The sequence below is a fragment of the Schistocerca gregaria genome, chromosome 10 (assembly GCF_023897955.1).
Source record: "Schistocerca gregaria isolate iqSchGreg1 chromosome 10, iqSchGreg1.2, whole genome shotgun sequence".
Classification (NCBI taxonomy): domain Eukaryota; kingdom Metazoa; phylum Arthropoda; class Insecta; order Orthoptera; family Acrididae; genus Schistocerca; species Schistocerca gregaria.
Window position 1 is genome coordinate 202130651 of NC_064929.1, and position 24023 is coordinate 202154673.

General features: G+C 44.3%; 1 protein-coding gene across 1 annotated transcript in view; it reads left to right on the top strand.

Moving 5' to 3' along the window:
* Positions 1-24023, top strand: part of LOC126293640 (uncharacterized) — a 759104-nt gene that overhangs the window by 421805 nt on the left and 313276 nt on the right. The gene's annotated exons all lie outside the window — the stretch shown is intronic.

Consider the following 24023-nt stretch of genomic DNA (forward strand, 5'->3'; position numbering starts at 1 on the left):
CCACGGACGGCCCATTAGTTAGTCGACCATTAATCGCAGTTACTCAGTCGATTGTGGATATGCCCATATCTCTTTCGTTGTTGTTGTGGTCTTCAGTCCAAAGACTGGTTTGATGCAGCTCTCCATGCTACTCCATCCTGTGCAAGCTTCTTCATCTCCCAGTAACTACTGCAACCTACATCCTCCTGAATCTGATTAGTGTATTAATCTCTTGATCTCCCTGTACGATCCCTTGATGCCTCAGAAGATTTCCTACCAACCGATCCCTTCTTCTAGTCAAGTTGTACCGCACACTTCTCTTCTCCCCAAACGTGGATGATTAAATAGTTTATACAAGAAGAGAATAAAAGCTTTCGAAATGTGGTGCTAAAGAAGAATGCTGAAGAGCAGATGGGTAGATCACATAACTAATGAGGAGGTATTGAATAGAATTCTATTCAATACCTCCTCATTAGTTATGTGATCTACCCATCTACTCTTCAGCATTCTTCTTTAGCACCACATTTCGAAAGCTTATATTCTCTTCTTGTCTAAACTATTTATCGTCCACGTTTCACTTCCATACATGGCTACACTCAAAACAAATATTTTCAGAAATGACTTCCTGACACTTAAATCTATATCCGATGTTAACAAGTTTCTCTTCTTCAGAAACGGTTTCCTTGCCATTGCCAGTCTACATTTTATATCCTCTCTACTTCGACCATCATCAGCTATTTTGCTCCCCAAATATCAAAACTCCTTTACTACTTTAAGTGTCTCATTTCGTAATCTAATTCCCTCAGCATCACCCGGCTTAATTCGACTACATTCCATTATCCTCGTTTTGCTTTTGTTGATGTTCATCTTACACCCTCCTTTCAAGAGACTATCCATTCTGTTCAACTGCTCTTCCAAGTCCTTTGCTGTCTGACAGAATTACAATGTCATCGGCGAACCTCAAAGTTTTTATTTCTTCTCCATGGATTTTAATACCTACTCCAAATTTTTCTTTTGTTTCCTTTACTGCTTGCTCAATATACAGATTGAACAACATCAGGGATAGGCTACAACCCTGTCTCACTCCCTTCACAACCACTGCTTCCCTTTTATGTCCTTCGACTCTTATAACTGCCATCTGGTTTCTGTACAAATTATAAATAGTCTTTCGCTCCCTGTATTCTACCCCTGCCAGCTTTAGAATTTGAAAGAGAGTATTCCAGTCAACATTGTCAAAAGCTTTCTCTAAGTCTACAAATGCTATAAACGTAGGTCTGCCTTTCCTTAACCTATCGTCTAAGATAAGTCGTGGGGTTAGTATTGCCTCCCGTGTTCCAACATTTCCACGGAATCCAAACTGATCTTCCCCGAGGTCGGCCTCTACCAGTTTTTCCATTCGTCTGTAAAGAATTCGTGTTAGTATATCTCTTTCAAGTCAATTAGTTTTACGTAATCGATTAACCTTAGGATAATTGCTTGGTTGCCGATAGAAGTCACGCTGTCCCGTAGTACTACAGTGCGTTAGAATCTCTGTGAGTTTACTATATGCTTCCACCAAAGCTTTTTACTTCTGTCGTAACGGGTAAAACAGCTCCTCTGCAATTCTGGAAAGAGAATGACGCAGTGTTCCTCTTTCTGTACAGTGCGTCCTGTAAATATGTGGGAATATTGGCTTCCTTCTGCAAGTGTTTCCTGAGGCAGTGGACGCAGCAGTAGCTCGCTGTTCGTTATGCGGTGTGGGAACGTTACGCAAAGCAGTGTTCCTCATTTTACTCTCTGAAAAGTTTTGCTGCTTGTAAGGACATTAACTGCAGTAACTGCGTTTAAAACGACATTAAATAGTTTTACTAAAAACCATAAAGGGGTACACACAGCCGTACCCCAGAAGGAATGCTCAATATTCAGAGGTATGACAGAAACGATCATTTGAAGAAAAACAGTAAAGTAAACACGGGCTCGAAAGCCCATACTTTAAAAGCTGTAAGCGCTTGTTGAATAGAAGCTGTGACTTCACAGTAGATGATGAAGTGTTGATAGCTCTTACTATAAGCATTTTAAAGCCCTTGTTTATTAAACTTTTTTCCTTCAGATGACTATTCCTCTCATATCCCTAAATATTGGCCGTTCCTCTGGAGACATCCTTATTGATAAATAGTACTAATTAGCTATTTCACAAAAATAAACAATTGTTGTTAGTTACGTAAACAGGAAGACAGTATGATAGACCACTTTATCTTTTTATAAGAATAACCGTTTCATCATAAAATAGTAATTTTATGGTAATGCTTTATAAACAACAAATAAAGATGCGACAGAGCAGTCAATTGAATAATCTGTTATTAAGATACACTTATTTGATGTCATTAATCTATTCATTTGAATAATAGGAAGCGCAGTTGACTCTGACTGGTAACAGCTCATTCATAATCCCAGCACCTGCCACAGCCCAAAATGAAACTGCTGCACTTTTAGATGGTTGCTGGCTGTATGCTTGGCCTCGTCCAGTGTATAGCCTCTGCCTTTATTTTCTTTTTTATGAAAGTTATCATTTTCTTACATTAGGAATCATCACGTATATTTCCCACACTCGTAGTAGTTACTAGAATATACTCTAACAATAATCAGTGTTGCTAGATAGGCAAATAATTCTGAGTAAATTTACTAGGTTGGGCTTTAACGGTTTACTTATATTGTGAACACACATGACTAGCTCAAAAACAAGTGAGGTGTGTTTAAAACTGTAGTAGTTAATGCCCGATAAATAAATATTGTTGCAGACATAGACACGATATAAACATCAACGTTATTATTCTCACCTTTACACTGGTAATTATTATCTGAATAATATTTAGAGCCTTGAAAACAAGATGTTTACCAGGCATAATGATTTACTCACAAGCAAGCCTGAGCCTCATATTATTATTTATTTTCTTTGCATTCATCCTGTGGATTTAATGAAAACTTCTCTGCTAGAAGTATTTTCCTCTACTGTTAGCAAAATATTCAAAGAATTTTTTTTGTCATCTTGTGAGTGAAGCCCGAAAATCGTGTGATTAATTGTATTTCACATAATGGCTGCCAATGCTTATTACAACAAAGGAGTGGCCAGTGGCCAATGATAAAACTTAAATGCTAGCGATAATTAATTATTCTAACTTAATTATATTCTCATGGAGGGAGAATTATGAAATGAGATTAAAAGGACAAGTACTTTTTATACACACATTGTGAAGAAAATTAGTCACAGATAGCAAAATCATGCTTTCAGAAGCAAACTCGTATAAAAGCGTCCGGTAGGTTCGAGAGCTGAAGCCAGTATGGTCGTTTGACTCATCCAAGTCTCTGTCCCAAAATTTCATAGAAATTCCATGACCTGATATACCCATAGTGTTCGTTATTCTAAGTATTTGTTACATAGAAATATACTCCTTATTAATATTTTTGTGTTCAAAACATGTAAAGGTGGAGAGCTTTCTCATTCCAAAATAATATTTCATCATTGACAGCACATTTACACAATTTCCCATTACAAATTGCTACACCACGAAAATGACGTGAAACAGACGCGAAATTTAACTGACAGGAAGATGCTGTGATATGCAAATGATTAGCTTTTCAGAGCATTCACACAAGGTTGGCGCCAGTGGCGACACCTACAACGTGCTGACATGAGGGAAGTTTCCAACCGATTTCTCATACACAAACAGCAGTTGACCGGCGTTCCCTGGTGAAGCGTTGTTGTGATGCCTCGTGTAAGGAGGAGAAATCCATACCCTCACGTTTCCGACTTTGATAAAGGTCGGATTGTAGCCTATCGCGATTGCGGTTTATCATATCGTGACATTGCTGCTCCCGTTGCTGATCCAATGACTGTTAGCAAAATATGGAATCGATGGGTTCAGGAGGGTAATACGGAACGCCGTGCTGGATCCCAACGGCCTCGTATCACTAGCAGTCGAGATGACAGGCATGTTATCCGCGTGGCTGTAACGGATCGTGCAGCCACGTCTCGATCCCTGAGTCAACAGATGGGGACGTTTGCAACGCAACAATCATCTGCACGAACAGTTCGACGACGTTTGCAGCAGCACGGACTATCAGCTCAGAGTCCATGGCTGCAGTTACCATAGACGCTGCATCACAGACAGGAGCGCCTGCGATGGTATACTCGACGACGAACCTGGATGCACGAATGGCAAAACGTCATTTTTTGGGATGAATCCAGATTCTGTTTACAGCATCAAGATGGTCGCATCCGTGTTTGGCGACATCACGGTAAACGCACATTGGAAGCATGTATTCGTCATCGCCATACTGGCGTATCACCAGGCGTGATGGTATGGTGTGCCATTCGTTACACTTCTCGGTCACCTCTTGTTCGCACTGATGGCAATTTGAACAGTGGACGTTACATTTCAGATGTGTTACGACCCGTGGCTCTACCCTGCGAAACCCTACATTTCAGCAGGATAATGCACGACCGCATGTTGCAGGTTCTGTACGGGCCTTTCTGGATACAGAAAATGTTCGACTGCTGCCCTGACCAGCACATTCTCCAGATCTCTCACCTATTCAAACGTCTGGTCAATGGTGGCCGAGCAACTGGCTCATCACAATTCGCCAATCACTACTCTTGATGAACTGTGGTATCGTGTTGAAGCTGCATGGCCAGCTGTACCTGTACACGCCATCCAAACTCTGTTTGACTCAATGCCCAGGCGTATCTAGGCCGTTATTACGGCCAGAGGTGGTTGTTCTGTGTACTGTATTCTCAGGTTCTATGCACTCAAATTGTGTGAAAATGTAATCACATGTCAGTTCTAGTACAACATATTTGTCCAATGGATACCCGTTTATCATCTGCATTTCTTCTTGGTATAGCAATGTTAATGGCCAGCAGTGTACATACATAAACACGCATAGTTTTCTTCGTTACTGGCACAGTTCACATGTGGTTATCGTAACATTTTACTACGGTTCTTAGAAGGCTTTCCAGCAGAAGGCACGACGGCCACACACTGTTTCCGGTCATGCAGTGTAAGTGGAACGAGTAAAAGTGCAGTGCTGAGGGCTGCATACGTTAGAAATCAAGGCGCCACATTTACGCGTCAGTGCTGTGCGGGCTGCCTACCTCCCTCCCCGCTGTAGCCGCACGGGAGTTTGTGTGAGGGGTGGCGCTGCGGTCACGTTTCCTGCTCATCGACTCGTTCCCCCTTACTGAATCATGCAGCAGTCTTTAGTCGTCACTTAGAATGGTCGATTCACAGAACCAGATGGACTGTAACGAAGACGAGAATACATTAAATATTAAAATAAATTTTCAACAGTGTTAAAGTTTTATACATATGACTACACATACACATAATCGTACTGTTATACAGGGTGGCGCACGAAATGTGTTACCATTTTGTTTATGAATATAAACTTTATTGTCAATACAATCTGATAGGAAAATATACTACAATGAAGAGCCGTCCGTGGAGATTTGTTCTAATTCAGCACATCCTCAATATGTCCACCATTTCGTTTCCTAACTTCCTTCAAACGTACACTGAAGTTAGTGATTACCCTAAGGCACATGTCTTCTGTAATTTCACTGCAAACTTGAAGAATAAGTCTTCGGAGCTCCATTAAATCACGTGGACGTTTCGGGAAAATAGTTTCCTGTAGGTACCCCAAAAGAAAAAAAGTCACATGGATTGAGGTCTGGAATATTGGGGGGCCAATTTTGTCCGTCATTGAAGCGACCTGGAAAGCTGAGTGATATGATCCTCATGTCGAAATGCTCGCGTAAAAACTCCAACACAGTATTCGCTGTATGTCGCCTTGCTCTATCTTGCATGAACCACTGCGTGTTAAAGGGTAAGGCAGTAGCAAGAAGCTGTGGAATTTAATGGAGCACAGAGGGCTTATTCTTCAAGCTTGCAGTGAAATTACAGAAGACATGTGCCGTAGGGTAATCACTACCTTCAGTGTTCGTTTGAAGGAAGTTAGGAAACGAAATGGTGGACATATTAAGGATGTGCTGAATTAGAACAAATTTCCATGGACGGCTCTTCATTGTAGTATATGTTCCTTGCAGATTGTATTGACAATAAAGTTTATATTCAAAAACAAAATGGTGACACATTTTGTGCGCCATGCTGTACATACAAGATGATTCCGTGATGGTATTACAAACGTTCAGGGACGATAGGGAAGGCTAACGTATCACTTTGAGGTAAGCGACCCTAGTGCAGAAAAGACTGAGTCAGAAGGCATACGCGAAAATTTACTCACGTTCAGGCTTACCCCCGCACAACGCACAAACTAAGGACCTCAACTTCCGAATCCGCTAATTTATTATGTAATAGGCACAATGGCTTTCAAGGAGGAGAAATACAATCTCCAATGTTCTTGAAATTGTAAAACAGACGTTGAAAACAAGAGCACTTAGAAGATACTACAGATCTACTGGAGAGGCTGCCCTCACTACGCTTGCCCGACTTCTTTTGGGGTACTGCTGCGCGGTGTGGGATCCTTGCCACAAAAGTTTAACGGAGTACATGGAGGAAATTGAAAGGAGGGCAGCACGTTTTGTGCTATCGAGAAACAGGTTGGAGTGTGTCACGGACAGTCGACCGGTGTGGCCGAACGGTTGTAGGCGCTTTAGTTTGGAGCCGCGCGACCGATACGCAGCAGGTTCGAATCTTGCCTCGGGCATGGATGTGTGTGGTGTCCTTAGGTTAGTTAGGTTTAAGTAGTCCTAAGTTCTAGGGGACTGATGACCTAAGATGTTAAGTCCCATAGTGGTCAGAGCCATATTTTTTGTGTCACGGACATGATAAAGGATTTGGGGTGAACATCATTAAAACGAAAGCGTTTCTCATTGCGGCGGGATCTTCTCACGAAATTTCAATCACTCCTCCGAGTGTGAAAATATTTTGTTAATGCCGACCTGCAAAGGGAAAAACTATCATCATAAGAAAATAAGGGAAATCAGATCTCCCACGGAAAGATATAGATGCTCGTTTTTTCCTTGCGGTGTTCTAGAGTGGAATAATAAAGAATTATTGTGAAGGTGGTCCGCTGAACCTTTTTCCTGACACTTAAGTGTGATTTGCGGAGTGTACATGTAGATGTAGTAGTGAATGTAGAAGCAGAAGTATTGTCTCTTGTGCCATGTGACCGATGAGAGGCACTTGATTTATTCCATTCGACATGTTATTTGCCAATCTGCAGTTCTAGCGAATAACTAGCTCATCATTAGACGTAAGTAATGATTACGTAAACAACTGGAGACTTTGTGTCAACTAAAGACGCGCGTTCTTCCCGAAGGAAAGTATATACAGTGGAGTATTGCTGTGAAATGGAAAGGCTTCGATCGTATGTCTTAGTGTCTTCCTTTGTGGAAACCACTTCCGTGTCTCAGACGAGAAACAGTACTTTCTCTCTTTGGATTCATGACACATTTCATTCCCAAACAAACAAACAGACATAATCCGTGTTGTTCGAATTTTTAGCGAAAATCGTGCTGCAGTGTCGCAACTAGTTTTCTTTTACCCCTTGTGTTTACATCCATATTCTGTAAGTGATTGCGAAGTGCTCTTGTGTTTCATGTTTTCAGTTTCCTCCCATTCTCGCATGACTGCATAAATACCTCTGTGTGTGCTGTAAGGAGCCTTACCTTGTTTTCAGGAGATCAAAACCAACTGAGAAATAATTTCGACAAGATATCTGTAGGGTGCGGAAAATAGCAACTGATTCCGAATAATGAAAAGTGTGAGGTCATCAACTTGTGTACCAAAAGCAGTCCGTTAAATTTTGATCACCCAATAAATCACGCTAATCTAAAGGCTGTCAGTTGAACTGCATGACCAAGGATAACAATGACGGATAAGTTACAAAGAAGAACGATCACATAAATAATGTTGGGGGTCAAGGGAGGAGGGGGGGGGGGGAGGTGATTCAAATGGCTCTGAGCACTATGGGACTTAACATCTATGGTCATCAGTGCCCTAGAACGTAGAACTACTTAAACCTAACTAACCTAAGGACATCACACACATCCATGCCCGAGGCAGGATTCGAACCTGCTGCGTATCGGGCGCGCGGCTCCAAACTAAAGCGCCTACAACCGTTCGGCCACACCGGTCGACTGTCCGTGACACACTCCAACCTGCGACCGTAGCGGTGGCGCGGTTCCGGACTGAGCGCCTAGAACCGCGAGACCACCGAGGCCGGGGGAGGGAGGTGAACCAAAGACTTCGTATTATTGGGAGAAGATTCAAACCGGAAGGTCTCCAGGGGTGCGATGGAGTTTTGAAACCATCTAGTCGGTGGTGTGGATTAGGTTCCCAGGAGATACGCCCCGCAGCCATTTGCCCTGGTGGACCCTTGTTTGGGAGTAATCGACGAAAAAATCGTCATTTTGCCTGAAATTTGAGAGCCTTAAACGTGATGAAAATACTCAGAGCACCGTTGCTGGCGTAGTGGTTAAAGTACGTGCAGAAGGTGGTGGGTAAGCATCTTGTCAGGTGCTTTAAAATTTTTTATTTTGAAATCTTTATCGAAATAACTTTAGTCGTTGCTTTTATTCAGTTAATAGGTGTAGCTGTAAGTTTTTAAAGATTTCTAATCCTTTCTTACATCATTTTAATACTGTATTAACAGTTTCATTTACACTTGAAAAATAATGATTGAAATCTTGTGCATGTGATTTCATTAATTATTTTTATTTCTTCTATCATAGTATTTAAACCTTTGATCTACCAATGAAAAATCAAAAGACAAACTCGTCTGTTTATATTACCTGTGCAATCCTGTCGAAACTGTATTTTACAGTTCATCCAGAAAGCCATAGCAGTAAACAAACATGCGATAAATGAACAAACACACATCAGCACAGGCTCCCTACTACACTTAATAAATGAAATGATAACATAAAACAAAAAAAAATTCTTCCCCCCTTCACCTTCTGGACACACACACACACACACACACACACACACACACACACACACACACACACACACACACACAAACACACACACACAAATGCGTACACGAACAGGTCACAGATACTTCAATAATTACACTCGAAAGTTTCACAAAAACATTCGATCTTTGGCAAAAACATTTGACAGTCGGCAACAGAAACCAAAACATTGCATTAAAATAGGCGTTCAGCTCATAGTGCTGTGCAATGTGGGGAAAAAACCGCAAATTGTCATCCATAAGAAGAAGAATAACACAAAAAATGCTACAGGAGCGCAATATGCCCTCGCAACCTGTAACTACAGTTCAAAACATTAGTACTTAATAGGAAATACCAACCACCAGAACTGTTTATAACATATAGGTACAGTGACAAAAATGTAAATTAAATAGCAAACACAAGTACATATTCCAGGCCACTGATGATGCCTTGCAGAAAATAAAGGCGAAATGCGTATGACACTAAAATTGTGTTTTATTCAGTTGCTGTCAGACGGACCATAAGTAAAAGTTGTCAATATACAGTAATATTACACGCAATTGAGGATTACAGGAGTACAAAAGTTGAAGACATGTAATATTACTTTATCTAATGGAACGCATTAATAGTAGCAGTATGAGTAACGATAATAATAGTAATAATAATATCACAGTTCAGAAGTCTGTTCCGAACTTTCGTACCGGAGATCGCAACGCGAACTGCCAGCCCCGACGTGGTTGTTCATCCGCGTAACACTGAGCAGGCTGCGACGTCACTACATAGAGGCAGTCGGTCGCTGCTACACCCCCCCCCCCCCCCCCGACCATCCCTCGACTGCCTGACAAGATGGAACGCGCGTGTTTCGTTTGCCCTCGGCGTGGCAGCACCGGGGACGCGAAAAAATGAACCGTCGCCTGGAGGGCAAAGGGCAGGGGAGGGGTTGGGGAGGGCGCTGCAATTACGCGCGCTGGAGGCCGGAACTGGACTACGTGCCTGGAATGTTGGCCGCGGCGGAGTTATGAGCTCTGAGCTCCAGCTGCCCCGTTTCCTGACTCGTATAGACTGCGTGGACTCCTTGTAGGGTCGGGAAAAAGACACTCGCGTCCGAAAGCGCTCAGATTTCCCCATAACCCGCCAACAATCACGTGAGGTTTGACTCGCGCCGCGCCACTGCTGGAGGTACGCGAGAAACTACCAACTACACGGCGTGTCCCAGGAGAGCGGTCAATATCCATTAAGGGGTGTGACAGGAAGGATAATTAGAATACAACAAATTCTAGTAAACATAGGCTCCAAAATTAATATACAGGGTGTTACAACTTTCAGGAAACATTCCTCACACACAAAGGAAGAAAACATGTTATGAGGACATGTGTCCGGAAACGCTTACTTTCCATGTTAGAGCTCATTTTATTACTTCTCTTCAAATCACATTGATCATGGAATGGAAACACAGAGCAACAGAACGCACCAGCGTGACTTCAAACACTTTGTTACAGGAAATGTTCAAAATGTCCTCCGTTGGCGAGGATACATGCATCCACCCTCCGTCGCATGGAATCCCCGGTGCGCTGATGCAGCCCTGGAGAATGGCGTATTGCATCACAGCCGTCCACAATACGAGCACGAAGAGTCTCTACATTTGGTACCGGGGTTGCGTAGACAAGAGCTTTCAAATGCCCCCATAAATGAAAGTCAAGAGGGTTGAGGTCAGGAGAGCGTGGAGGCCACGGAATTGGTCCGCCTCTACCAATCCATCGTACGCTTCTCAACAACAGATTCGGTGACCGAACACTTCGGCTGAAATGTGCAGGAGCTCCATCGTGCATGAACCACATGTTGTGTCGTACTTGTAAAGGCACATGTTCTAGCATCACAGGTAGAGTATCCCGTATGAAATCATGATGACATGCTCCATTGAGCGTAGATGGAAGAACGTGGGGCCCAGTCGAGACATCACCAACAATGCCTGCCCAAATGCTCACAGAAAATCTGTGTTGATGACGTGATTGCACAAAGGCATACGGATTCTCGTCAGCCCACACATGTTCATTGTGAAAATTTACAATTTGATCACGATGGAATGAAACCTCATCCGTAAAGAATACATTTGCACTGAAATGAGGATTGACACATTGTTGGATGAACCATTCGTAGAAGTGTACCCGTGGAGGTCAGTCAGCTGCTGATAGTGCCTGCACATGCTGTGCATGGTACGGAAACAACTGGTTTTCCCGTAGCACTCTCCATACAGTGACGTGGCCAACGTTACCTTGTACAGCAGCAACTTCTCTGACGCTGACATTAGGGTTATCGTCAACTGTACGAAGAATTGCATCGTCCATTGCAGGTGTCCTCGTCGCTCTAGGTCTTCCCCAGTCGCGAGTCACAGGCTGGAATGTTCCGTGCTCCCTAAGACGCCGATCAATTGCTTCGAACGTCTTCCTGTCGGGACACTTTCGTTCTGGACATCTGGGTCGATACAAACGTACAGCACCACGGCTATTGCCCCGCGATAATCCATACATCAAATGCGCATCTGCCAACTCCGTGTTTGTAAACATTTCACTGACTGCAAACCACGTTAGTGATGAACACTAACCTGTTGATGCTACGTACTGATGTGCTTGATGCTAGTACTGTACTACTGAAGTCAACATTACCTTCCATCAATTGGGCCAACTGGCTGTGAATCGAGGAAGTACAGTACATACTGACGAAACTAAAATGAGCTCCAACATGGAAATTAAGCGTTTGCGGACACATGTCCACATAACATCTTTTCTTTATTTGTGTGTGAGGAATGTTTCCTGAAAGTTTGGCCGTACCTTTCTGCAACACCCTGTATATTAAAAGGTATTAACACTTGCTCCTCTTCGCTGCTGTGAAACACATCTGTTCTATTGAACAAGTGCTCAGAAATTTTACAATACGTATTTTAGAGTCCATTTTAGTAGACAATTTTTTCTTGTTTTGGTCCACATTGTTGTTGTTGTTGTGGTCTTCAGTCCTGAGACTGGTTTGATGCAGCTCTCCATGCTACTCTATACTGTGCAAGCTTCTTCATCTTCCAGTACCTACTGCAACCTACATTCTTCTTAATCTGCTTAGTGTATTCATCTCTTGGTCTCCCTCTACGATTTTTACCCTCCACGCTGCCCTCCAATACTCAATTGGTGATCCCTTGATGCCTCAGAATATGCCCTACCAACCGTTCCATTCTTCTAGTCAAGTTGTGCCACAAACTCCTGTTCTGCCCAGTTCTGTTCAATACCTCCTCGTTAGTTATGTGGTCCGCATTATCACCCTTCAAGATATGGCAAGTAAAGAGCCTGCAGTAGAACACATTAGTTTCACAGAATCCAGTATAAAGAAGTGCGCCTGGTTGTTAAGGGAAAGGTATGCATTTTAGTGCCCATGTTAGTTACTTAGTTTTATGTTACCTGCATCCTAGTTATATGGAACGAGTCGCGAATTAACTGGCTACATGCTGAACATCTATAATATTCTTTAAAATTGTAATTAGTTTTTAAATATACAGATGTGTAAAAAGTGCTGGCTAGGAATTACTAACTCACAACACAATAATTCTCCAGACCTGCCAGGATAGCCGAGAGCGCTAACGCGCTGCTTCCTGGACTCGGGTAGGCGCGCCGTCCTCGGATCGAATCCGCTTGGTGGATTAACGACTACGGCCGGTGTGCTGGCCAGCCTGGATGTGGTTTTTAGGCGGTTTTCCACATCCTACTTGCTGAATACTGGGCTGGTCCCTACGTCCCGCCTCAGTTATACGACTCGCAGACATTTGAAACACATTCACACTATTTCACGATTTACACTAGACGCAGACAGCTGGGCTACACTAATTCCGTCCTGGGGGGGGATTGGGGGGGGGCTATGGGGTGGCGGCAGGAAGGGCATCCGGCCACCCCATACAATTAACCATGCCAATTGCGCACTTAATCCTGCCGACCCTGCGAACAATGCTGGATAAAGGCAGTAGCAAAAGAAAGAGAGGAAGTTACAATAATTATCCTACGGAATAGAAGAAGTTCTCAAGGAGGAACTTTTATCAGCTTGTTTTCAAATTTAAATATGCTCTCTTTCAGACTTTTTTATATCAGTGGGTAAGATATCAAGATTTTTAGTTGCAACATTGAGCACCGCTTTTTAATGAAAATAGTTTTTCCCTCTGGTGTTGTCATTGTGCACATCACTGCTCCTTTGGAACTGCAGCGTGTTATTTACAACAATCTCAACGAGGGAATAAATACACTGAATAGCAGTGAGTGATAATCTAATGCTGTCGATTGCTTTACTCATTTACATGTTTTATACTCGCGTTCCGGAAGTCAAACAACGCGGCGTCTAGCTGTGCTGCTCTGTGGCTGACGTGGGCGAACAGGGCGAGCTGGGTTTTTCACGCTCGTTGTTTTCGGAACCCGTGTTGATTCCTACACTGGATATTTTTGGTCTCCAGAAATTTCATAATACGTGAGTATAAAACATGTAAATGAGTAAAGCAATCGACAGCATTAGATTATCACTCACGACACAGAAAGTGTACACTACTGTCCATTAAAATTGCTACACCAAGAAGAAATACAGATGATAAACGGATATTCGTTGGACAGATATATTATACTAGAAATGACATGTGATTACATTTTCACCCAATTTCGGTGTATAGATCCTGAGAAACCAGTACGCAGCACAACCACTTCTGGCCGTAATAACGGCCTTGATACGCCTCGGCATTGAGTCAAACAGACCTTGGATGGCGTGTACAGGTACAGCTGCCCATGCAGCTTCAACACGATACCACAGTTCATCAAGAGTAGTGACTGGCGTATTGTGACGAGCCAGTTGCTCAGCCACCAGACGTTTTCAGTTGGTGAGAGATCTGGAGAATGTGCTGGCCAGGGCAGCAGTCGAACATTTTCTGTATACAGAAAGGCCCGTACAGGACCTGCAACATCCGGTCGTGCGTTATCCTGCTGAAATGTAGGGTTTCGCAGGGATCAAATGAAGGGTAGAGCCACGGGTCGTAACACATCTGAAATGTAACGTCCACTGTTCAAAGCGCCATCAGTGCGAACAAGAGGTGACCGAGACGTGCAACCAATGGCACCCCATATCATCATGCCGGGTGATACGCCAGTATGGCGATGACGAATACACGCTTCCAATGTGCGTTCACCGCGATGTCGCTAAACACGGATGCGACCATCGTGATGCTGTAAACAGAACACGGATTCATCGGAAAAAATGACGTTTTGCCATTCGTGCACCCAGGTTCGTCGTTGAGTACACAATCGCAGACGCTCCTGTCTGTGATGCAGCGTCAAGAGTAACCGCAGCCATGGTCTCCGAGCTGATAGTCCATGCTGCTGCAAACGTCGTCGAACTGTTCGTGCAGATGGTTGTTGTCTTGCAAACGTCCCCATCTGTTGATTCAGGGATCGAGACGTGGCTGGACGATCCGTTACAGCCATGCGGATAAAATGCCTGTCATCTCGACTGCAAGTGATACGAGGCCGTTGGGATCCAGCACGGTGTTCCGTATTACCCTCCTGCATCCACCGGTTCCATATTCTGCCGACAGCCATTGGATCTCGACCAACGCGAGCAACAATATCACGATACGATAAACCGCAATTGCGATAGGCTACAATCCGACCTTGATCAAAGTTGGAAACGTGATGGTACGCATTTCTCCTCCTTACGCGAGGCATCACAACAACGTTTCACCCGGCCATGCCGGTCAACTGCTGTATGTATATGAGAAATCTGTTGGAAACTTTCCTCGTGTCAGCACGTTTTAGGGGTCGCCACCGGCGCCAACCTTGTATGAATGCTCTGAAAAGCTTATCAACTGTATATCACATCTTCTTCCTGTCCGTTAAATTTCGCGTCTATAGCACGTCATCTTCGTGGTGTAGCAATTTTAATGGCAAGTGCTGTAGTTCAAATTCTGCTTTGCAGATTTAGAGAGACGCTCAATGAGGGGTAAAGTCAACGTTTTGGGTCACAAGCAGAAGTGGTCTACAGCAAGAGATCGTACTCTACAACAGTAATGGGATAGCAATATGCACATATAGTGATGGCGTTACTGTCTCATATACAGCGTGTAAAAGGGCGGTACATTGGCGGAGGGCTCATCTGCAGTCACATGATTCATGTGAAAAGGTGTCCGAATGAACGCGGAATGGTAGTTAGAGCTAGATCTATTGAACATTCTTTGTCGGAAATCGTTAGGCAATTCAATATTCCGACACCGACATTGTCAAGAGTGTGTAGGGAACGTAAAGTTTCAGGCATCACGTGTCACCGCGGACAACGCAGTAGCCGACGGCCTTATCTAAACGACCGAGAGGAGAGTTGTTTGCGTAGCGTTGTCGGTGCTGAAAGACAAGCAACACTGTGCGATGTACGACATCGCCGCAGCTCCTATCCCGGGCTCGTGACCATATCAATTGGACTCTAGACGACTCGAATCCGTGGTCTGATCAGACGATGGTAGGGTGCGAGTGCGGCGGCAAGCTCACAAAGCCATGGACCCAACTTGTCAACAAGGCGCCGTGCCAGCTCCTGGTGGCTTCATTACGGTGTGGGCCGAGTTCAGGTGGACTGGGTCCTCTGGTCCAACTGAACTGCTCATTCACTGAAAATGGCCAAGTCCAGCTAGTTGCGGAGCATTTGCAGGCATTCGTGGACGTCATGTTCCCAAACCACAATGTCGTGTCACCGGGCTACAATTGCTCGCGATTGGTCTGAAGAACATACTGTACACTCAGAGCGGATGATTTCGCCCACCGATCTTCCGACATGGGGAGGTCAGTTCGTGCACAGAATCCTACCCCGGCAACACTTCCGCAGTTACACTTGTGCAGTTATGGACGGCAACAGAGCGAGCATGGCTCGGTACTCCTGCAGATGACTTCCAACGACTTGAGTCCATGCCACATACAGATGTTGCAGTATGCTGGACAAAAGGAGCTCCGACACTACGTCAAAAAGTTTCCCATGACTTTTCTGACTTCAGTGTACCGTCGAGCAGCACACCGCCCACGCCGTGTTTCTCGGCACCTCTTGTCTAGCTTGACATCTGCTGTTCATGTTTCATTTACGCCTTTCCACGCGATTCACCATCAAGTCGGGCCTGGTGGTCTAGTGCTAATGTGCGTGCCTGGAAACCAAGTGGTCGTGGGATCGAATGCCAGTCAAAAAACGAAAATTTCCCGGTCGACGAAGTGGCGTCCAGCTGAGACACTTCCATCATTCTGTTGAGCCACACAAAACTGTCTATACACATATCAAAAAAGTTTTGGCTCGCTTCGGTTCCGAGAGTTCCGGAAGCTGTACATAAAATTGGAATAGAGATGAACATGAACATCATTTCCGGTCTTTTTATTGCTCATGAAAACCACACAATGCTTGTTGCAGCACCATACAGCTATACCTTCGGAGGTGGTGGTCCAGATTGCTGTGCACACCAGACCCCTAATACTCCGTAGCACCTCCTCTTGCATTGGTGCATGCCTGTATTGGTCGTGGCATACTATCCACAAGTCCATCAAGGCACTGTTGGTCCAGATTGCCCCACTCCTCAGCGGCGATTCGGCGTAGATCCCCCAAAGTGGTTGGTGGGTCACATCGTCCATAAACAGCCCTTTTCAATCCATCCCGGACATGTTCGATACGGTTCGTGTCTGGAGAACATGCTGGCCGCTCTAGTCGAGCGATGTCGTTATTCTGAAGGAAGTCATTCACAAGATGTGCACGATAGGGGGCGCGAATTGTCGTCCATGAAGACGAATGCCTCGCCAATATGGTTGCACTGTCGGTCGGAGGATGTCATTCACGTATCGTATAGCCGTTATGGCGCCTTCCATGACCACCAGCGGCGTACGTCGGCCCCACGTAATGCAACCTAGGGCTCGGATTTTAATTACATAAAAAACAGTGAAATATGCCAGAATTTATGACCTAAAACTTGCGTAAGTATGACCTTAAAAAATAAAATAAGACTTAATAGAAGTTTATTTAAAGCATTGTTGTTTGTTTATTTAATTTTTTGTTCACTCTAAAGTAATACAAAATTCACTTCTCAAAATATCGTAAGTATATTTCTATCTTTCCCTAGGGTTTGTGGCTAATTTGCACCTATTTTTTGAATGTCTGAATGTTTTATTTTCCAAACACAGAGTAAAGTGCAAAGATCATCTATCGAAACAATAAAACAATGTTTTTATTTCTACATAGCGTTTAAAGCGTTTCACATTATTGAATACCATAAGTCAATCTTCAGTATCTGCAAAGTTACACTGGATACCAAGGTGCATTTTCAGGTTTTCCGTTCTCAAAGCTCTACGGTTGTCGCTGAGGATAGTTTTGTACCTGGAAATGCTCCACTCCACTTCACAAGACGTCCCTGGAGTGTATTTGAAGGCAGGCAGGTCACTGGAGTTCATCTTTGTTTCAGTATCTTCAAATGTTTCGGCATTCCCTGAAAGACTGTCACTAACTTTGCACAGTGTAGAATATCCAACATTCCGCTGGAGAACACTTCACAGTTTGGTTTTCACTTTGTCAGCCACATGACCATGAGCTCGACCCAGCTCACTCTGCACATGTTGCACAGTACTCAGGGCCTCACATAGCCGAGTGCCAGCAGTTTCCAGTCGTTTGATGGCTTTTGATATCACTGAAAAATTGGCTTGATGTGTGCCAATTTTCGAGACAATGTGTCTGTAAAAACTTCTTTCACAATTTTTATAGCACTTGATTCATCGCTATCAAGCTCACAGCAGATTGTCTTTATTTAGGTGTAGTTGGTGCAGTAATAATCATCAGCATTTAGCTGAGAACCCATCGTTTAAGAATAAGTTTAGATGGGAGTGGCGTTGAAGGTGATTGTTCCTTGAATTTCTGTACCCGTAGCGGAGACTTCACATAGATTTTCTTGTCACAGGAAATTAATTTGTCCACGTCAGGACAATTTGATCGCACCTCTTTGGCAACTCTGTGCAACGCATGTGCAAGGCAAGTGGCGTACACCATACTGGGGTAGAGAATCTGAAGCCGTTTGGCTGCTTTAGCCATATATGAAACACCATCTGTTACAAGCAGCAAAACATTGTCTCTTTTTACACCATCCGGCCACAATAGCTTCAGAGAGTTGTCAAACGAAATACACTCCTGGAAATTGAAATAAGAACACCGTGAATTCATTGTCCCAGGAAGGGGAAACTTTATTGACACATTCCTGGGGTCAGATACATCACATGATCACACTGACAGAACCACAGGCACATAGACACAGGCAACAGAGCATGCACAATGTCGGCACTAGTACAGTGTATATCCACCTTTCGCAGCAATGCAGGCTGCTATTCTCCCATGGAGACGATCGTAGAGATGCTGGATGTAGTCCTGTGGAACGGCTTGCCATGCCATTTCCACCTGGCGCCTCAGTTGGACCAGCGTTCGTGCTGGACGTGCAGACCGCGTGAGACGACGCTTCATCCAGTCCCAAACATGCTCAATGGGGGACAGATCCGGAGATCTTGCTGGCCAGGGTAGTTGACTTACACCTTCTAGAGCACGTTGGGTGGCACGGGATACATGCGGACGTGCATTGTCCTGTTGGAACAGCAAGTTCCCTTGCCGGTCTAGGAATGGTAGAACGATGGGTTCGATGACGGTTTGGATGTACCGTGCAATATTCAGTGTCACCTCGACGATCACCAGAGGTGTACGGCCAGTGTAGGAGATCGCTCCCCACACCGTGATGCCGGGTGTTGGCCCTGTGTGCCTCGGTCGTATGCAGTCCTGATTGTGGCGCTCACCTGCACGGCGCCAAACACGCGTACGACCTATTCATTGGCACCAAGGCAGAAGCCACTCTCATCGATTAAGACGACACGTCTCCATTCGTCCCTCCATTCACGCCTGTCGCGACACCACTGGAGACGGGTGCACGATGTTGGGGCGTGAGCGGAAGACGGCCTAAGGGTGTGCGGGACCGTAGCCCAGCTTCATGGAGACGTGCGAATGGTCCTCACCGATACCCCAGGAGCAACAGTGTCCCTAATTTTCTGGGAAGTGGCGGTGTGGTCCCCTACGGCACTGCGTAGGATCCTACGGTCTTGGCGTGCATCCGTGCGTCGCTGCGGTCCGGTCCCAGGTCGACGGGCACGTGCACCTTCCGCCGACCACTGGCGACAGCATCGATGTACTGTGGAGACCTCACGCCCCACGTGTTGAGCAATTCTGCGGTACGTCCACCCGGCCTCCCGCATGCCCACTATACGCCCTCGCTCAAAGTCGTCAACTGCTCATACGATTCACGTCCACGCTGTCGCGGCATGCTACCATTGTTAAAGACTGCGATGGAGCTTCGTATGCCACGGCAAACTGGCTGACACTGACGGCGGCGGTGCACAAATGCTGCGCAGCTAGCGCCATTCGACGGCCGACACCGCGGTTCCTGGTGTGTCCGCTGTGCCGTGCGTGTGATCATTGCTTGTAAAGCCCTCTCGCAGTGTCCGGAGCAAGTATGGTGGGTCTGACACACCGGTGTCAATGTGTTCCTTTTTCCATTTCCAGGAGTGTAGCAATCGTCGAATTGTTTACTCTATCGAGAGCTTCACACATTTGTAGGAACATATCTCCAGGGCCATCAACTTTTAGAACACCAACAACAACATTCACAATATATCCGCCGCTAATATTCGTAGTTTCATCTATCGACAGTCAGATCTTTATCGCAGCAATAGTAATTCGTATTTTGTTGAGCACATCACTGCAGCATACGGATAAATAGTTCTTTCTCAGTGTAGATTCATCTGGAACTGGATGTGTTGTGTAATTCTCCAAGAACCGTCTGAAGCCTGGATTCTTCAGCTTTTCCAGTGGGATGTTGCAGGACACCATCTCACACAAATCCTTGTAGAATGGTTTCACAGTTGACGATTGACCTGTCTGTTCAAATAACAGCGTTTGCCTGCTGCTATTTTCAGCACTTCGTTTAACACAGCTGCTGTGTTTAGCAGTATTACAGTGTTCTTGCACATTAAAGCGCTTTTCTGCACTAGCTTTAACTTCACATAGTTTACAGAATAATATTTTCTTATCAGTACTAAAGAACTTTTGTCCAAATTCTCGAACATATCCTCGCAACTTCACGCTGTCGGAGCACTTTGCTTTAGGCATGTTGAACAAGGCAAAGGCTGTATTCAAACTGGTTACTGGGTACACCTGTGCGACTGCGATGATTATTACGGCAGAAGGCGCCTTTGTTGGCTCTGAGAGCATATTGTCGACTCTGTGCAACAATGTTTTATGTTCGCGAAACGACTGTTGTGGCACATTGATTTTCTGCTACAGTTCTGAGAAATACTGTTGTGTACTAATTTATCTGTTTATCTTTCATAATATCACGTTAAATATTGTCTCGTGAGCAACATATTCATTTTCTTATTCGTGTGTCCCGTAAGATACGAGAAAAACGGTGTATACATATTTGGCAAAAGTTGACGGAAATATGACCTATTATATTAAAAGTTAGCCGCAATATGACCTATTACTAAAATTTCTTGAAATATGACTTTATATACACAATCAAAATACATTTTTCAACACTAAAATGCCTAGATTTATGTATAAATTGTTATAAAATTCACCCTATAGTTCAGAAAAAAATATGACTTGTCATTAAAATCCGGGCCCTAATGCCACCCCAAAACAGCAGGGAACCTCCACCTTGCTGCACTCGCTGGACAGTTTGTCTAAGGAGTTCAGCCTCACCGGGTTGCCTCCAAACACGTCTCCGACGATTGTCTGGTTCAAGGCAAATGCGACACACATCGGTAAGGAGAACGTGATGCCAATCCTGAGCGGTCCATTCGGCATGTTGTTGGTTCCATCTGTACCGTGCTGCATGGTTTCGTGGTTGCAAAGATGGACCTCGCGATGGAAGTCTGGAGTGAAGCTGCACATCATGCAGCCTACTGCGCACAGTTTGAGTCGTAACACGACGTCCTGTGGCTGGACGAAAAGCATTATTCAACAAGGTGGCGTTGCTGTCAGGGTTCCTTCGAGACACAATCCGTAGGCAGCGGTCATCCGCTGCAGTAGTAGCCCTGTCTCTCTGTGTCTCCTACATGTCCGAACAACATCGCTTTGGTTCACGACACCTGGACACTTCCCTTTGTGGCGGCGGCGAAGAAGTTGTCGAATGAGTTGTTTGAATGTTCATTTCACGTAACAGACTATTGCCGATGCAACATATGTGGGGCGGCGAAGAAGTCGTTGTTTAATGTCGAATGAAAGTTGAACATTGCCACCTTAAATCACGCGAGCCTGGCAACTAATTTGGCGGCCAGTCAGAAAGCGAAGGGAAACTTACTGACCTTAGTTCCCAGTCTGCACGGCCACATTCCTGTACAGCCCAGCTAAACGAAAAATATCCATAGTTCTTCACGGGATTAGGGCTGCTTCAATAAAATTTTAAAGTTCCAAACAAGATTTTATTATCTTAAAGGCTCACACAAATTACTCGAAACTTCTGAAAATGCTAAAGACATTAAATATTGTTAATTCAGCCAATCGTTTAATAGTTCAGAGGCGACTTCTACAGCAAGTTCCTCCCGAATAGTTCATTACTCTAACTAACGGTGCTCTATTAATAGTTCGCAATAATGTTAAAAAAAAAGATTAATGCTCGCCTTAAAAGTGGAGTTAGTCACCACTTGCCACGCGGAATTATACTTCACACGGACGGCACAATAACAGTTTGTTACCGAAGTCTAAACGATCCAGGACGGTGTACAGTCCTCGCGATTTTCAATGTCCGTTTACATTGCTAAGTACGCGCATGTCACAGCCCGCTATGACGTCACCCGAGGCGAGGCGCGATCGGACGTTAAGCTCGCGTGGACTAGGCGTTGGTCTAATGCGGAGTGAGCTTACTACTGCCTCTGCCGCTCTTTTTATATAGCTCCGGCGCGTACCGCCAAGAGAGCATCTGTTCTTTCCGTTCCTATGCAGATGCCTGCAGCCTCCAAATGATCGCTATCTCAGGCACATAATCTTAAATATCACATTTAATAATAGCTTTACAAACTTCTCAATTTTTGTATACATACATCTGAGCAGTACAGAAGCACGTAGAAAATCTCAGCCCGCTAAAATTAAAACTTTACTCTCTAGAATTTTTACAATGGAACTAACGGTAGATTGTTACCTCTGAACCATAGCTTTATCAAGACTTGTATCAGCTGTTAATTATGCTACAAGACTAAAACTTGGTGTAGCTTTGTTAATTGTCCTATCTGATCATTGGTCTTAAAGAATTTGTTTTATCATTAAAATTTAAAGTACTTAATCTATAATGCTTATGTACATTTTACTCACAAAAGTAGTTTTTACTAAATTACTAAAAAACTAGAAGAGGTAACTGATTGTGGTATTTCCATTATTATTATTAGGGTGAACTGAAGCATCCTACCAATTTTCAATATTGTAGCTCTATTATTTCGCGCCTCTGATTTTTCCGAAAAACGCGGATTCTGGAGTCAATTTTAGTTTTATGGTTTTGGAAACCAGCACCACTCATTAATGACTTCTTACTGCACCTTCTCACCAAATTTTGGCTTCCTAGCGTCATTATTTAGCGCCTCCTATTTTTCTTTCAAAACGTGAATTTTACGTAAACTACTAATTTTATAACATTAAGATTTGTTACCTGAAACATTATTACATAGAACTATACTTTAACAAAGTTTTACACACAAATCTTAATTTTTACTTTTATGTTAAATGTGGTGCAATACTATATGCAGGCGCGTTACGATGACGTGACGCTACTAGCAGTGAACTAGGGTAAGTCCCGTGCACTCGCTCGCCTCTGTATCTTATACATGATACAGCGCTTGCTTTGCTTCACCTTGTTGAGAGCCGTTCCTGGCACAAAATAACAGTCCGGAAGTGATCGAACCGCCGTATTGACCGTCTAGGCACGGTTGAACTACAGACAACACGAGCCGTGTACCTCCTTCCTGGTGGAATGACTAGAACTGATCGGCTGTCGGAACCCCTCCGTGTAATAGGCGCTGCTCATGCATGGCTGTTCACATCTTTGGGCGAGTTTAGTGAGATCTCTGAACAGTCAATGGGACTGTGTCTGTGATACAATGTCCACAGTCAAAGTGTATCTTCACGAGTTCTGGGAACCGGAGTAATGCAATTTTTTTTTTTTTCCTTGTGTCTATGCGCATATGTAAATGTCGGATCGCTCTGTGATCACGCCACACAAGGAAGTGAAACAGGGGCACTGAAAAGGCATGAGGATCCTCTGCTGCTTTAGATCACGTTCAAATTTTGTCGAATTGTTCAACGAACGGTTCAATCCCGCGTCCGGCCATCCGTGATTTTTCTTAAATCGCGCCAGGCAAATGCCGGGATGGTTCCTTCGGAAGGGCACGGCCGACTTCCTTCCCCATTCTTCCCTAATCCGATGTGGCCGATGACCTTGCTGTTTGAACTCTTCCCCCAAACAACCCAACGCAACCCCCAATGTTCACAGTCAGTCCTGTCTTGAGGAGTTTTTAATATTTTTGTGGGATCTAAAATTTAAAAACCTCTCTCACACCGGCCTGATTCAGCTTCATTGAACAGGATAGTAAAAAACTTGCGTATATTAAGGGAATTTTCGTTCACAAAGCAAGCTTATCAAAAATGGTTCAAATGGCTCTGAGCACTATGGGACTTAACATCTCAGGTCATCAGTCCCCTAGAACTTACAACTACTTAAACCTAACTAACCTAAGAACATCACATACATCCATGACCGAGGCAGGATTCGAACCTGCGACCGTAGCGGTCGCGCGGTTCCAGACTGAAGCGCCTAGAACCGCTCAGCCACCAGCGGCCGGCCATTTACTAACTCTCTCTGTCTTTGACACATACTAGTCTCACATGCAACAAAACAACAGTATTTCTCAATATACTTAAACAAATTACAATTCTTATAATGAAGCCTAGAACTTAGAACTACTTAAACCTAACTAATCTAAGGACAACA